The 15344-nt window shown below is 53.0% G+C and overlaps 1 pseudogene; it reads right to left on the minus strand.

Moving 5' to 3' along the window:
- Positions 1 to 1223: 1223 nt before the first annotated feature.
- On the minus strand, positions 1224 to 2660 carry LOC135364007 (nucleoside diphosphate kinase B-like; annotated as a pseudogene).
- Between the last annotated feature and the right edge of the window lie 12684 nt (positions 2661 to 15344).

Here is a 15344-nt window from a genome sequence, read left to right on the forward strand (position 1 = left end):
GTATCTGCCTCCCGGACAGACTGTGAGCTCCTGCAGGGCAGCAGTGGGGATCCCCATCTTCTTGGAAAATGCCTGACACAAAATCTGTGCTCAGTAAATGTTGTTTAGTCGAGTCATTAATCGAATAGACTATTCTAGATTCGGAGATCTCGGAGCTAGCAGAGACTTAAAGGTCACCTAGTCCCAATGCCTCATGTTCTAGATGAAGAGGCCTGGTCATGGGGGGAGGGGTGGGATGTGGGCTGGAGAAGGACAGGCCCAAGGTCACACAGCAAGAGAAGGGAGGAGGCATTAGAATACGGTTCTTTACAGCTGAATGAAGGCACGGGTTGTTGATTTGTTCGCAGTTGGATAGACAAAGACCTATCAGTGTCTCCTGTTGTCTTGTGGATGAAGTTCAAATTCGTTATCCTGACTTCCTAAGTCCTTTGTGATGTGGCCCCAGCCAAGCTCTCTACCCTTACTTCTAGATGCTTCACACTCAGTTCACACTGTGCAGCTCCAGGACCTGGGTCGGGTCCTTCTCTTGCTTCCAGGCCTGCTTTGCTCTTGAAGACCCGCTCCTTTGCGCGGGACACTCCCTGCCCCTTTGCCTGCCAGGTCCTATCATCCTACAGGCGTAAGTGTAGATAGCACATCCTCTGAAAAAGCCCCCTTACCCCCTCTTCTTCAGCCCCTGTGATCCCCTCTGTGACATGAACCTGCAATTGTCTGTCTACATGTCTCTCTCCAGAGACTGACAGTCTTGTACCCCCAGTGACCAGCCCAAAGGGAATAATATATGAATGAATTAATCAAGCGTAAGGACTTGAACGCTGGACCTCAGGCAGAGATCCTATTGATCCCAAATTAACTCCAGGAACCTGTGGCAGGGGAAAGGCACGGAGTTGAGAGGGCAGAAGGAAGGGTGGGCTTTAGGACAACCAGCAGAGGTGGGGCTCGGAGAATGTTCACAGTGGAGAGAGTGGAGTTCCCCACAACCCAGAGAAACAATATCCACTTTATTGACCTGAGCCTTCTTTCGTTTTCTTTGGTCCAGTGACCTTTATTATTCATGGCAAACCTCTGAGTCACCGAGGGAGCATTTGGGACAAAGAAAGCCCTGGAAACAACCAGTCAGCCCTGCAGCCCTAATGAGCCTTCACTGCCCAGCGTTCCTGTCCTCAGGCCCCGTCCGCTGGACTGGAAGGGCATCTGGACTTCGTGAAGGGGGAGGACAGCCATGGTGGAAGGCACCGCATATGGAAAGGCTTGGAGGCCAGAGGGAGTGTAGCTCCTCCAGCTAATGCTGGAGAATTTGGGGAGAGGAAGAGAATAGCCCAAATGAGGAGTGGGAGTTGTGGTAGACCTGGAATGCAGGGCTAAGGATCTCAGACATTTACCAGGAGTTCAGTCCCTCTGCCCCACGTTCACTGCCCTCTCCCTACCCAGTCCCCACCCAGACGGACAGCTTACAGTCTGCAGGGGGTGGGGTGGGGGGCACTCGGAGTTCAGTTATGAGGGGGATGCCTGACAGCGGGGAGCACAGGGAGGGCTCTAACCCAGCGTGTCTGTCTAGGAAGCCTTTCCTGGGACAGTGGCGACTTAGCTGGAATTTGGACAGGAGATAGAACCCCCCTTTCTTCCTTTTTCTCTCTTTCTCTCAGTTCTTTCTCTTTTCTTCTTCCATCCTTTCTCTTTTTTTCTCCCTCCCTCTCTCCCACCCTCCCTCCCTACTTCCTTCCTCTCTTTTTCCTCTGCCCCCCATCCCCCATTCCCTTTCTTTCTTTCCCCCAGTTTCCAAAGACTTCATTGGCAAATAGATAGTAGAAAAGAAAGGTTGATCCTACAGCTTCCAAGTCCGTGGAATGAAGAGCTGTGTTAGGGGACACTCCAAGCACTGGGCAGAGGGGACTGCTGCTTTGTCCCCCCATTATTCATAGATCTGGTTGAAAGCACAAGACTGGGAGTCACCAGTTCTTTGGGCGACATAAGCTGTAGGCTGATTTCTTTTCAGCACTGTTTCCTGAATCACCACTAAGAACGATGTTCTTCCAACACGAGTGCAGAAGTCCCCGTGAATGGTGCCCAGATTGCATCCCCCTGGACTGGTCTCCCCGGGCATCTGTCTGAGCACCTGCAGCCCTTCCCAGACCATGGCCGCAACCGGCCCTGTGTTCATGTTTGTCTCTAGCCCCACACACAATGGACGGTCCTTCAGGTCAGTGTAGGGTTGCTTCAGGTGTTCCTCGGAGGCCTAAGGAACTTCAGGGCCACAAGGCAGAATCCTTCTGCTCCAAGTGCTTGATGACCTCCCCCAGCAGGCCGCGCTGCAGGCCCTCCAGCGTGCTGGCAATGGACGTGTGCTTGAAGTTGGCCATGGCCCTAGAAGCTGCTGGGGGTGGGCAATGGGTGTGCTGTTGGGCCAGAGCCGAAGGCTATTTCTTCCTTATTCGCTGCTACTTCTCGGGGCCCAGCACAAAGCCTGGCATGTTCACAGTATGTTTGCTAATAAGTAAAGGGTTCTTGGGAGACCTTAGATGGGAAAATTTTTGGAATATTTGGGCCAATCTCAATGAGAGTCAGAGAGAGCCATCCTTTCCCAAATCCTCTCATGGAGTCTGCCAGCAAAAGGAAGACAGACAGGAGTGAGCTTCAAACCCCAGTCCCATCCCCAGGGCAGAGCTTGGCACCAGGCAGCACGAAGATGCAGGCAGATGCTCCCCATTCTTCCCCACCCCCATACAGAGGCCGCACGGCCCCATGCCCCTGCCATCCTGGCTCTTCCCAGGCTGGGGAGGCCAGGCCCTGCCTGGCTGGGCCACAACAGCAGGATGCTGAGAGCTTGTTCCACTTTCTCCGCAGGCCAGAGGAGGGTCTGGGGTGCTCCTTCCCTGTCTGCTACAGCCAGACGGAGCCCCAACTGGGCCTGGAGCCAGAGAGATAAGAAGACCCAGTCATTCTCAACTGGCCACAAACTTGACACTCAGTTCCAATTGCAGAAAAAACAAATCACCTTCCACTCTTGAGATACCAGAAAATCACCGTGGCTCAGAGCAATCAGGACCCTAAAAGAGCACTCTGACCTCCCTGTCCTGGGCTCTGCACCCATTGTGCAAGTGGGGAAACTGAGGCACTGAGACAGACGGGGACATGGCCAGGCCCACACTGAGAGTCAGTAAGAGAGCTGGGGCTGAAAATCCAGGTCTCCTGCTTTCTGGCTTCATACCCTTTCCAACCCCCACATTGTATAAATACCTGAGAATTCACATCCGCACCTACAAGGAGCTTTTGTGATCTCACTCTGCTAGCACACCTCCTATGACAGGGAGCTCAGCACCTCTGAGCAATCTAGATAGTGCTCAGTGTTAGAAAGGGCTTCTCTACCCATAGTCTGAACCTGACTCACTACCCTCTGGGACCTTGTCTGGGAATTCACAGGGCCCAGAGAGATTAACATGGAAGGGAAAAAACAGAAAATTTTGTATTACTTGGAATTCCCTGAAAGAGGGGAAAGCAGACCAGCAGCCCTCTTCCTGCGAGAAAAGCCTTGGATTGGGTCAGGAAGGGGTTGGGGGTGGATGCTCTCTAGACCATGTTTTCCAGAAGGCTGGGGAGGGGCACAGGTCAGGAGCTCGGAGTTGGGATGGTGGGGATTTAGTTCTATGGGGCAGCTTGTAAAAGTTGGCAAACCTGGGAATCCTCCCCTGGGACACCCTCAGAGCATTGCCAAACTGACAAAACATGGCAAAATTCCCAGGGCAATTACATTTTTCTAGAAAAAGGAAAAGGCAAAGTTTTGTGTGTGGGACTGATGGTTTGATGTGGCATGGAGTTCACTCTCTCATGAGCAGGGACAGAGAAGCATGACAAACAACTGTGGGACAGCTGAGCCGTCTGAGGTTAGACCAAGCTTTCTCCAATCTCCTAGGAGCATGGGAATCCCAAGGGGCAGATGGATAACATACAAGGATTATCTGTGCCACTCATTCATCTCTTTATGCCTTCATTTGACGGGTATTTATTGACTGCTGACAATGTGCATTAGGCCCTGGAGTCGCTATTATGAACAGACCCAGACCTGGTATCTTGGACGCTCTGCCCTATATTTGTAGTTAATATTTCTTATATGGGTGTCCCGCCTCCCCAGAGAGTTTGCACATTCCTCAAGGGCTGGAGCTTCTATCTGCCTCCTCTCCATCACCCACCCTTCGCACTGAGCCTGTAGTGATCTGTTAAGGGCTCCACGGGTAAGAATGGTTTTATCAGCACATTCGCTGCTCACTCACTGAATCAGGTAAACATAGCAAGGGCTCAGTTCTCACGTGCTCCCCAGTCCCTGGAGCTGAATCAGGCAGACCTGGGGGGCTGAGAAACTTGAGGTCATCAAATCTCTCCCTCAGCCTCCAGACCAGGCTAAAACCTAGGCTTGGTCAATATGAGGGGATAGGAAAGAGTAAGGACAAATGTCTGGGAGTCAGGAGACCTGGGTTGAGCTGGATTCTGCCACCAGCCTGCTGTGTGGTTGGCGACAATGGTAATGCCCACTGACAGCAACTTGAAAACCCTCTTTCCCTTTGATCCTCTCAACAACCCATTAGGTAGACCGGGGGGGGGGGGGGGGGAGATTCTCTTATCCCCATTTTACAGAGGAGGACACTGAGGCTCTGAGAAGTCAAGTCGCTTGCCAGAGGTCACAGAGCTGGTGAGTGGGGGCACCAGGGCTTGAGGCCAGCTCTTCTGGTCCCAGAGGCCCCCTTCTCTCCTCCATAGCTGCCACTGTGTCATGTCCAACTGACAGGAGCACCAGAGCTGAGCTGACTCATGAACTGGTGGCCTGAGCCTCCCTGCTTCCCCTCCCTGTTGGATCTGCTGGCTCTTCTGCCCTCAGCACCACTGGCCCATGACTGAGGGGAGAGCAAGGAGGCAGGATTGAAGCTGGAGGGTGAGCAGGGGAGATGGAGCAGACAGCAAGGGATCAGAGCATCCATCACTGGGGCTAGTCCTCCCCAAAATCCATCGCCGGGGTCTCAGCAGCTGTGTGGTCTGCCCGAGAACCAAGCTCCCACCCAGAGTCGGCCCCCCAACGATCTGTCCATCATTTCCCTGGGTAGCTCCCTTCCCAGGCTCCCGTGGCCTCGAGGCCTGCTGGGATCCCAGCAAACAGGCCATGTGTAGCTGTCCTCTGACAGGGAAGAGAAGCAGCCACTTAGATGCCAACAATAGCCAGATCCATGTCTGAGGAACCGGCCAGATCTGCCTCCTTGCTTTTTGGACCGATTCTCTGAGGCCTTTTTTCCAGCCCTAAGTTCTTTAAGCTCCTTTCCAAAGCTTCCCTGGGTTTCATTGGGTTTATGAACTGTGACGTCTTGTCAGATGTGTCTCCCTCCCCTGGCCTTCATCCTCACCTCAGCGTGAGTCAGGAGCTCATGGCCTCACCTCCTGGGTTGGACTCCTTGGCTGGACACAGGTGGCCACCCCACATCCTGCTTGTCACATCCTACTGGCCCCAGAGCACCTGGAACCAGGAAGAAAGGAGGAAGGGAGAGACCCAGGCCAACAAGGTGGGGTCACGCTGCCAAGGCAGAATCCATTGAGAAGGGCAGCTTTCCAAGCACAGACTACCCGGTTGAGCTGTGCTTCTGAACAACAAGACGTTCACTCGTTCTTCTTCCGTGCCATACCTGCGCTGGAGCCTGGTCACACACAGGGACCCGATACGGTCCAGCTCCCGAAGGGTTTTTCTAGGCCCGTGGAAACAACAGTTCATAAACAATAAAGAACCAGGTGATAATTGCTCTGAGAGGGGCTGAGGGGAGCCCAGCGTAGATGGAGGGCCTAAGGAAGAGGCAAATTCATTTTGTGGAAAGAGCTTGGACCCTGCACTTGGAGCTGAATTCAGATGACATCCTGCCATTGTTCGCTGACTTCTCGAAGTCCCACTGCCTGATCTGTAACCTGGGGTGATGATATTACCCACCCCACAGCGTTGTTCCAAGGACGGGGCAGTAAAGTGCTTAGTACAATGGCTTACGGGAGGCCACGTGGAAGCCTGAATAGCTTTCTGGAGGAGGCAGTGCTTGGAGGACAAATGGAAGCTGCCCAACCAGTTGCTCAGGAAGCAGGAGGGCATCTGACCACAAGGAATGTCAGCTGAGGGGACTTTAGAGAAGGTACAGGCAATACATCCCCAGAAGCCATCCCTGGGTCCACTTTCTGTGTGGCATTGTCCTTGTCTGTCCACCCCTGCTATGAGGCCGTAAGTTGTTGGAGAGCCCGGGCCCACTTCATTCACCCCAGCATCCCCAGCACCGGCCACTAATGGCATTCAGTGAATACACATCAGAATAATCAACGGATGGCTCTGCAGAGCGAGGAACAAGAGAAAAGGGATAGCAGGAGAAGAGATGGAAGGAACTGACATTTTTAGCCTCCACTGTGTGTCAGGCATTGGGCTGGTTACTTATGTGTATGGGCAGTTTAGTGCCCCCAAGACAGCTATGTATATTATTTCTCCATTTACAGATAAGGAGATGGAGGCTCACAGAGGCCCGGAGACTTGCTAGAGGTAAGGCAGCTGAGAAGTCTCCCCCCAAAACTCTATGTCCCATTCATGGATCTGCAGGGCCCTTTTCAGCATTCTGGGCTCCTTCCAATTGGCATAAGGATATTTGGCCAGAGCCGCAGGACCCAAAGAGCAGCCTCTCCCCATCCATGCTCTACACTCAACCCAGCCGTGCAAACTGACCCCAGCTGGGGGGTTCCCAGAAGGGCGGGGAGGAGGGTCTGGCAGGTCTGACAGGTCAGGATGAGCTGGGCTTTCCTGAGAAGAGCTCCCATCCCAAGGTGGCCTAGCATACATCCTTCCGCAGGCTTGCTCAGGACAGGGGCTGAGAGCCTGGCTGGCTGCCTCCAAGTGCTGTGATCTCAGCCAGGAGGATGACTTTAAAAATCATTCCAGGGCAATAGGACCCCTCCCTGGTCAGCCCTGCACGGCCTGAACTCGGTGCACATCTGAGGTCATGCGCCTCCCACTGCACCACCCCACCACTGGGAGCCATGCAAGGGACAGAATGTACGGAAGCCCCGCTGGCTTGCTCCCCCTGCCTGCCTGCGCCCTTTCTCTTTATCCTCTCTGCTCCAGAGTCTTCTCTTTCAGGCACTCGCTTCATCCACCCCTTCTCTCCCTCCGAGGCCCACGCAAGGCCAGAGGTTGTTATCCTAAGGGTCCTGTCACTAGTTCTGCAGAAATCCTTGGCCGGGAGTGGGTGCTAAAAGAAAGACGTGCTGCGAAGAGTAGGTGCAGCATGCTCCCTGTCTGACACCACGTCGGAACTTCCCTGCCAGCCATTGCAGAGGACGAGGTCCCAGAGTTGAGTGATTTTGTTTCTGAAGGACCAGGAGGACATGGGCACGAAGATTGATTCGTTCACACTAAGACAGACGCAGGCTGCACCTACACCCAGCGGTGGGAGGCACGTGCGCTTCCCATCCGCACTCGGCTCTCAGACGGCACACGCCGCCTAGAGACCTGGGGATCCACCCTGCCCGAGGGCTGACACGGGCAAAAAGGGAAGCAGAACCTGGTCCGGGGATCCCTGCCACGCCTCCCCAGAGGCTGCCGGCCAACTCTCCCCCTTTGAGATCAGGCCACTAGGAGTCGGGAAAGCAGTGTCTGCAGGAGGGAACGTCCTGGCTCAAAAAAGCCAAACCCCATCCCTCCCACGGTTGAGGGGCAGGCAGGCAGCCAGGCCAAAGAGGACCCTGGAACGCACGAAGACTTTATCAACCTTCAACAGACATCCGATGCTCACCTACTATGTGCTAGACCCTCAGGATGGGAGATAGGGTGGCAGAGGAACCCCAGAGTCCAGGGTCAGAAAACATGGGCCTTGCCACTTCATTACTCTTGTCCCACTAAAGTTCAATGACGAACATTTCTCGCACACCAAGAGTGTGTTGGCCATGTTCACGGGAGTTATTCTATCTTGCTCACTTCTCTATATGATAGATGTAAGAACTGGGATCCAGCGAACATGCCATCGGTCCACAGTGCACAGGACGGCCTCCATTTGCTCATACGTAAAGTGGGTTCATAGGGAGTGGTACCCATCTCACAGGGCTGTTGGGAGGATGTAAAGTTCTTAGAATAGTCCCCGGCACCAAGTAAGCAATCAATACATGTTAGCTGAGAGTTTACATCCTTGTCATAAATTCTGTTCCCAGGAACAGCAGAACCTGAATTCACATAACTCAAACCTTCCCCCACCCCCACTGCCATTCTGAGCTTCTTTCGCATTTTGTTGGTTTATACACATCTCCAACAAATAGCCCCTGGGTGTCAACCGTACAGCAAGGGTAGTGGGGAGTATGAGCAGCTTGAGGTGTGCTGTTCAAAGTCCCCGAAAACTGGGCCAATCTCCCTCCCGACCCCAACTCCTCCTCCTCCCTGCCCTCATGCTGAACAGTAACTACATCTCCACTGAGCTGACCCCTGGTTCTCCTGCTTCCAGGTCTTTGTTCAGACTTCAGACTTTCAATCTCTGTTTCTACGGGGTCTGGAGTTGCAGGAGTTGTATCCAGGGGTCCTTCTGCTGATACAAATCTTAAGATCCATGTGAGGTAAGAGAGATCTGCAGACTTTCAAGTCAGAGCAATGGCACCGAATCCCAGCTCTGCCACTTTGTCTTTGTGGCCTTGAATGAGTTACTTAACCTCCATGAACCCAAGTGTTCTTACATGAGTAGTGTGTATGATAATCCTCACATGGATTGTATTAAATAAAAGACCATAGAGAGTACTCTTCGCCTTCAAGTTTTCAATTCACACGCACACAAACTACATTAAGAGATACAGTTTTCTCAATTTTTAATTTTTTTATAGCTTCTCATGAACTTTTATGCCCACTCTATCTTAACCATACTGAAACCCAATTTAAGAAGGCATGAATTCAACACCAACCAAGATATTCAATCATTTTGAATTTTATCTCAAGGTGGCTCATGACATGCTCAGAGCATCTCAGACCTGAACTGCATTGAGAGTTCTGCTCAATCTTGTCCTCGGCATGTAGCCACAACCCCCTCCATCTTTCAATGCCCATCCCCAAGTTGAATTACCACTGTGACATCCCAGCCTGTGTACTGCGAGCTCCTTGGGGATGGAGGCTGGGTGTGATTCACTGCGCAGGATCCTAGGAAGCATTCAATAACCTTGAATGGACCACCATCCATTCCTGCCATCCATCCTTCCAGCCATGCAATCATCCACTCATCAAGTGAGTTAAGGACTTGGTCTTATATAGGGAACTCCCCCTTCAAAGGTGAGAGCTTCCACCTTCTGTGTCCTCTTGCATTCTTCCCTCTCCTGGGATCCTTCCAGCCAGGTCTGTCACTCTCATGGGATCCTCTGCCTTTCCGATTTCGATCTCCAGTATGGCCTCTTTCATTCTCACCCGAGCAGGGCCTCACACCTTCATGCAGGTGGAAGTTGGGGCTGGCAACTCGGAAGGAACAATGCCCTGCAGTCCACAGCTGGAGGCCTTTAAGGACATCTGGATGGACCATCAGTTGCTCTCGCAGCCTTTCAAGCCCCAGGGTGTCAAATCTGAGCCTAGGCAGATAAGGAAGCTAGATTGTCATGTGCACATTTGGTGTGGGGGTGGGGGGGAGGCCGGGGGAGGGCCAGATCTCACTTGGCCCAGAAAGCCCTTCTTATCTACAAGTCCTTTGAAGTGGGGGAGGTCCCAGGGACTGGTGGCCAGAGGGGAGGGAGCTTTTTCTCCACACCCGAGTCCCCATCATTCCTCCGCTGCAGAGGCCAGGCCCAGTTCTGGAGTAATTCTGGGACCTGAGAAGCTCCCAAGTCCTTCATTCCCTCAGCAAGCACTTCTGAACTAGTAAGCGCTAGGGTCTGTGCTAACGGCTAAGGAGGCTAGGATAAATCAGACCCACACGCTTATTTGCAACCACAGATGCTCTCCAATTGCTCCTCACCCAAGAAGGGAGGCAGACGTGGAAATAGAGAGAGGGCCCTAGAGTGCTTACAGTCTTCGGTCCCGTTCGGGAATTTGGTGCCGATTGGATGCTTAAACACCCTCTCCAATGTCCAAGCAAGCAACAGGGCTTCCCCCTGCTCATACACCTCTCGAGATGGGGGAAACCGTGCTCCCTTCCCTCTTCCCTTCCCTCACCCCAGCAGCCTGCTAGAACACGGGACCCTCTGGCTACCTCCCTTGCAGCTGGAACGGCCTACCCCAGGTGTTCTGCCTCTTCCTAACTCTGACGCCTGGGGCTGCCAGAACCTCTCAGGCTGCACCTGTCCCCGGGCAACCCTGACAAGAACTGCGGTCAACGTCAGGTTTCCCCAACGCTCAGTTCCTGAAGATGTTTCGCTGCAGAAAGGCCTCTCTAGCAGCAGTGAGCAGGAAACGTGAGCCCAGGAGCCCGGCACCCCAGGAAAACCAGGTGAGAGATGATCTACCTGAGTCAGGCAGCAGCCGACCTGGGACCAACCAGAAGGCCACTGGAAGGAGACTCAGTGGGAGGTCCTGCTGGGCTTGGGGGAGAAGCCACAGCCTTAGAGAGCTGGCTTGATGGCACACCCTGGCTAATGAGGGAGCCTTAACCCCTCTCTCTGGCTAGCATGGGAGATAAGACCAGTGAAAATGAGAAAACAGAGAACAGGGGCAGCTTTGAGCTCCCAGCCACCAGCCCCTTCCCTGCTCTGGCCAGATGTGCACCCCTTCCTCCTCTCCCTTTCCCTAAAGCATGTATTCTCAGGCTGCTAGCGTTCCTGCCTTGGTAGCTGGAGGACAAGGGTGGCACCTGGTCATCTCTGTTCCATCCTAGCCCCGACCCTCCCCATGCCTAGCACATGCCATGGAAATGTGCACTGAATAAAATACGCGCTGGTTTATGCTGATTGTAACTGGTGCAGAAATTGCGTGTCTGAGGAGTAAGGGTCAGCCAACTTTAGGGTCAAGAGACCCAGGCCTTAGCCCTGGCTCTGCCATGGACTTACTTTGCTCAAGAGTGACCTTGAGCAGGTCTTTTTTTCTTCCATGGGACTCAGTTTCTCCACCTAGGAGAATCACACAAGACAACTCTGAGGCCTCCTAAGCCATAAAATGCCCCACAATGGTCCAGGGGGCCCCCTCCATATTTATTCAGCACATCTTATGTCCCCTATCGGGGACACCTAAGCTCACCTCCATCCCCCCATCCTCACCAGGCTATTTCCTGGGAACCAAAGGAGGAATGTGTCCAACTGTAAGCTTGGCCAAATCAAGCCAAGTCACCTTTGCTATTTAAAACCTCTCTCTGCAGAAGCAGGCTGTTGAAGCTGAGAGGAGAAGCAAATCCCTGCTCAGTTAGGAGTCCACTTTGCTCTAAATTCCCGGGGATTAAGAGACCTCCAGCACCAGCTTCCCACTGCCCTTTTCTCTAAATTCTCCCCTGAGGCCACTTGGCCGATTGGAATGTTCAGCCCACCCCCTCCGTGGCCAGGCAGGATAAGCACCCTCTCTGGGGACACTCTGCGGGCTGTCCGGGCTGTCGTGTTTCCCAGAACTAATCCACGTTGACAATCCCCGGCCCAGGCATTTCCAAGAGGCCTGAGTTCTGCAGCACAGAAGTCCCGGATCCTCCAGGGATCAGGAGTAGCTGGGGATGAAGCGGGCCAAATCTAGAGCCCACTGAGGAAGGACGACAAGTCTAGTATTGTGAGCTCTTGTGTCCCAGCATGTTCAAGCCACGGGAGACCCTCAAGAGAATGTGTCATGCACCCCCATTGCACAGACAGAAAATCCGAGGCCCCCAGAAGGCATGGCACTTATCCAAAGTCACGCCATCTGTTCGCGGTGAGGGAATGATGCAGATCCAGGTCTCAGTTCTTCATTTATCCTACAACCTTCTGTTTTGTTTTGTTTTTAAACTATCTCCCAAGTTCCAAGGCTGCCACTTGGGATGCTGAGATAAATGTGTATTCATTTAACAAACATTTACATAAAACTGACTGCAGGCCAGCCACGGGTCGAAGCACTTTATAAATATGATTTCATTTAACCTTCCCTGCAAGTAAGTTTTATTATCTCCAATTTGCATCCAGGAGATGAAGGAGCTGTTCCGCAGTCACACAGCTCATGTGACGAATCTAGGTTTGCACGCAGGTCTGTCCTGTACTCCTTCCTCCACTTGGGGTTGTTCTTTTGGAGGTGAGAGAAGCTAAGTCCGGATGCAGGGCCGTGTCACCAGGGCGGGATGCGGGCCACAGGCCAGAGGTCAGGCAGGCAAGCTCTGCAGGCGGCAGGGAGGCGGCCCCAACCGGGAGCCTGCCCAGCCCCCTCCCTCCTGCCCCAATGTGGCCGTGACGCACACCTCCAGGGAACCCGGTTGCTTTGCCTTCAAGCTGAACTGTGCACCCCGCCGCCCCCCCCCGGGGTCGTGCTTTGCAGCAGCAGCCCAGCCATCACCTGCTCAGGCGACTGCCAGTCAGGTGTGCCCCTCAGCCGTTCGGTCAGGGCTGCTGCCGTCGGGGTGGGGACTCCCGAGAATGGAAGAATGGAAGGCCCTGCCAGCCCCAGAGGTAACACGCACCAGCTGCCGCAGCCCCCGCCGGTTCTGCAAGATCACGCCAAGGGCAGCCTGCAGGTCATATGTCTAGACAGTCAGACTGAGAACGGGGCTCAGCATCTTGGTAGAAGTTTCCTGAATTCCTTCCACCTTCGGGAGTGGAAACTGAGCTAACAGGGAATTGGTTCTAATTATAGGGAAATAAGGAGAATTGAAGGAGAGCTCCTCAAGGTAGAAGTCATCTGTAGGGTTTCTCCAGCACTCTCTCTTTGTTCATCTCTCCAGTGAGGAACCCCAGAGCACTGCCTCTGGGCCAGCTCTTGGCGGGGCATTGGGCACAGACAGGGTTAGACTGGGGCCCTGCCCACCAGGAGTGCCCATCTAGTGGAGAAGGAGACAGGGAGCCAAGGAGCCCAGCTCACGATGGTAGAGGTGCCATCAACAAGGAAGCTGGGGAGTGGAGGAGGGCAGGGGGGGGCACGGGTGCACAGCCTGGAGGTCAGCATGGGCTTCTGGGCAGAGGGGAGGTGGAGGTCGTGTTCCCTCCCTTCTTCCCACACTGCAGGGCCCAGCTGAAACTCCACCTCCTTCAGGAAACTTGACTTCTTCAGGACACGCTGATGGTCGCTCAACACTTACTCCTTCAACAAATATTGATCAAGAATAGCCTAGTGAGAGGACTTGTGGAATTAACGGCTGCCCCCTTCTGCCACAGATCTTGGCACACATGTCACCCAGCACAGCATCTTAAGGGGGGGGGGGGTGTATTTTCTTGTTCTTTAAGCATTCCTTAAGTTTCTTTGAGCAGTAGTCAAGTATGATTGGGAACCTAGTCTCTGGAATCAAGCATTCACATTTGAATCTGGAATCTGTCCCTGTGTAGTCTTAAGCAAGCTGCTTAGCCTCTTAGAGTGGCAGTTCCATTTGTCAAACTGGTACAACGATAGTTACTCGAGAAGGCTGTGTGGATTAAATAAAGCAACCCATGTTAATTGCTTAGCCTAGCACTTGGCTGTGCCTGCTGTTATGAACAAGGACAGTCTCTACTGCTCATCCCAATGGCCCGCAGCATGTCAGACGGTCCCTGCAATGAGTATTTTATAAATGTCTGGTACTTGATTACTCTTCAGCAGGAAATGGGGGGTAGGTATGTGTGGTCTTTAAAAAAAAAATTTTTTTTATGCTGGTAAGATATACATAACACAAAATTTGCTATTTTAACCGTTTTTAAGTGCACAATTCAGTAGCATTAAGTGCAGTCACACTGTTGTGCAACCGTCCCTACTATCCATCTCCAGAACGTTCTCATCTTCCCAAACAGAAACTCTGTACCCGCTAAACAGTTAACTCCTCACCTTCTTCTCCCCCCAGAGGCTGGTAACCACTGTTCTACTTTCGGTCTCTATAAATTTGCCTGTTCGAGGTACCTAGAAGTGCAATCACTCACTCTTTGCCCTTTTGTGTCTGACTTATTCCACTTAGCATAGTGTTTTCAGGGTTCATCATGTGGTAGCATGTGTCGGAATCTTGTTCCTTTTTAAGGCTGAACGACATCCCATTGTCTGGACACAGCACTTCGTTTATCCATTCCACTGTTGATGGCTGAATGGGTTGCTTCTACCTTTGGGCTCTTGTGAGGAATGCTGCAATGAGCATTGGGGCGCACAAGTGTTCGAGTCCCTGCTCTCAGTTCTTTTGAGGGTATTCTGACAGGTGGAATTGATGGATCATAGAGCAGTTCTACATTTGATTGTTTTTGAGGAACCGCTATGCTGTTTTCCACAGCGACAGTACCATTTTACATTCTCACCAGCCAGGCCATATGGCCTTAAAGTAGGAGTGAAGAGGGTGTGATGGACTCCCAGGGTGGCTGGTGCCCTCCCGGGGAGACTTGCCCCGGTGCAAGGGAAGCAGAGTAGTGACAAAGGGGGGCAAGCCCAGAGGAGGTGCTGAGGGCCGGGCGAGGATTGAAGCGATACCAAGGAGAAAGGGGGCAAGAGCCCAGGGTGTGGGGTCCGGCCAGAAAGCCCGGAGCTGGGATGGCTGCTCTGTGTGTGTGGGTTTACCGTGCTGCCTGGGGGCAGAGTAGGCAGCATGAAGTCCACTCGGGGTGCTCCAGGGAGACTAGGTCCATCTCAGTGTCAGGAAGACTTTCCGAGAGCCAGAGCTTTCCAGCAACGTGAGTGGGGAGCTCTCTGTCAGTAGAGGTATGCAAGGAGCCACTGGTGACATTTTGAACAGAATGCTAAAGGGCATTGGAGGTTGGACTGGATAGCCACTGTGAGCCAGAAGAGCAGCGTGTTCTGAAAATCTGTGAGTCAAAGACTTTGCGGCTGGATTCCACTGAGCCCGTTTGCAAGCAAAGACTGTAACTCGCTATTCTCGTGCATCCGGACTAATTCTGCCCGGCTTCTCTGAGAGCCTGTATTGGCACGAACATCGCTCTGCCCCAGCAGGGGTGAGCTTCATTTCCATTTGCCATGATATTATGTGACACCCCACGTTCCTGTGGCTCCTGTCTACCTTTTCGACTGCAAGTAATACTGTGTGCATGCAAAGGGAGGCTGCAGGGATTGGATTGGGAAATAGTGCAAAGGTGAGTGAGGAAAAGGGGCTCTCTTGTCTGGCCTGCGAGGGCCTCCAGACTCTGCTCCCCTCCCCCGCTCTAGGCATTCTCTCTCTTGCACTCTTCTCTCTTTCCAACCACTCAACTTACGCTCCTGGCCGGGCCTACCTCCTGGGATGCCAACTCTGATTCTCTCCACCTACGCAAACCCTACCATCTTATTATGG

Source organism: Mirounga angustirostris, unplaced genomic scaffold (genome assembly GCF_029215605.1).
Source record: "Mirounga angustirostris isolate CCGP_5_RB_7025 unplaced genomic scaffold, mMirAng1.0.hap1 SCAF_4, whole genome shotgun sequence".
Taxonomy (NCBI): Eukaryota; Metazoa; Chordata; class Mammalia; order Carnivora; family Phocidae; genus Mirounga; species Mirounga angustirostris.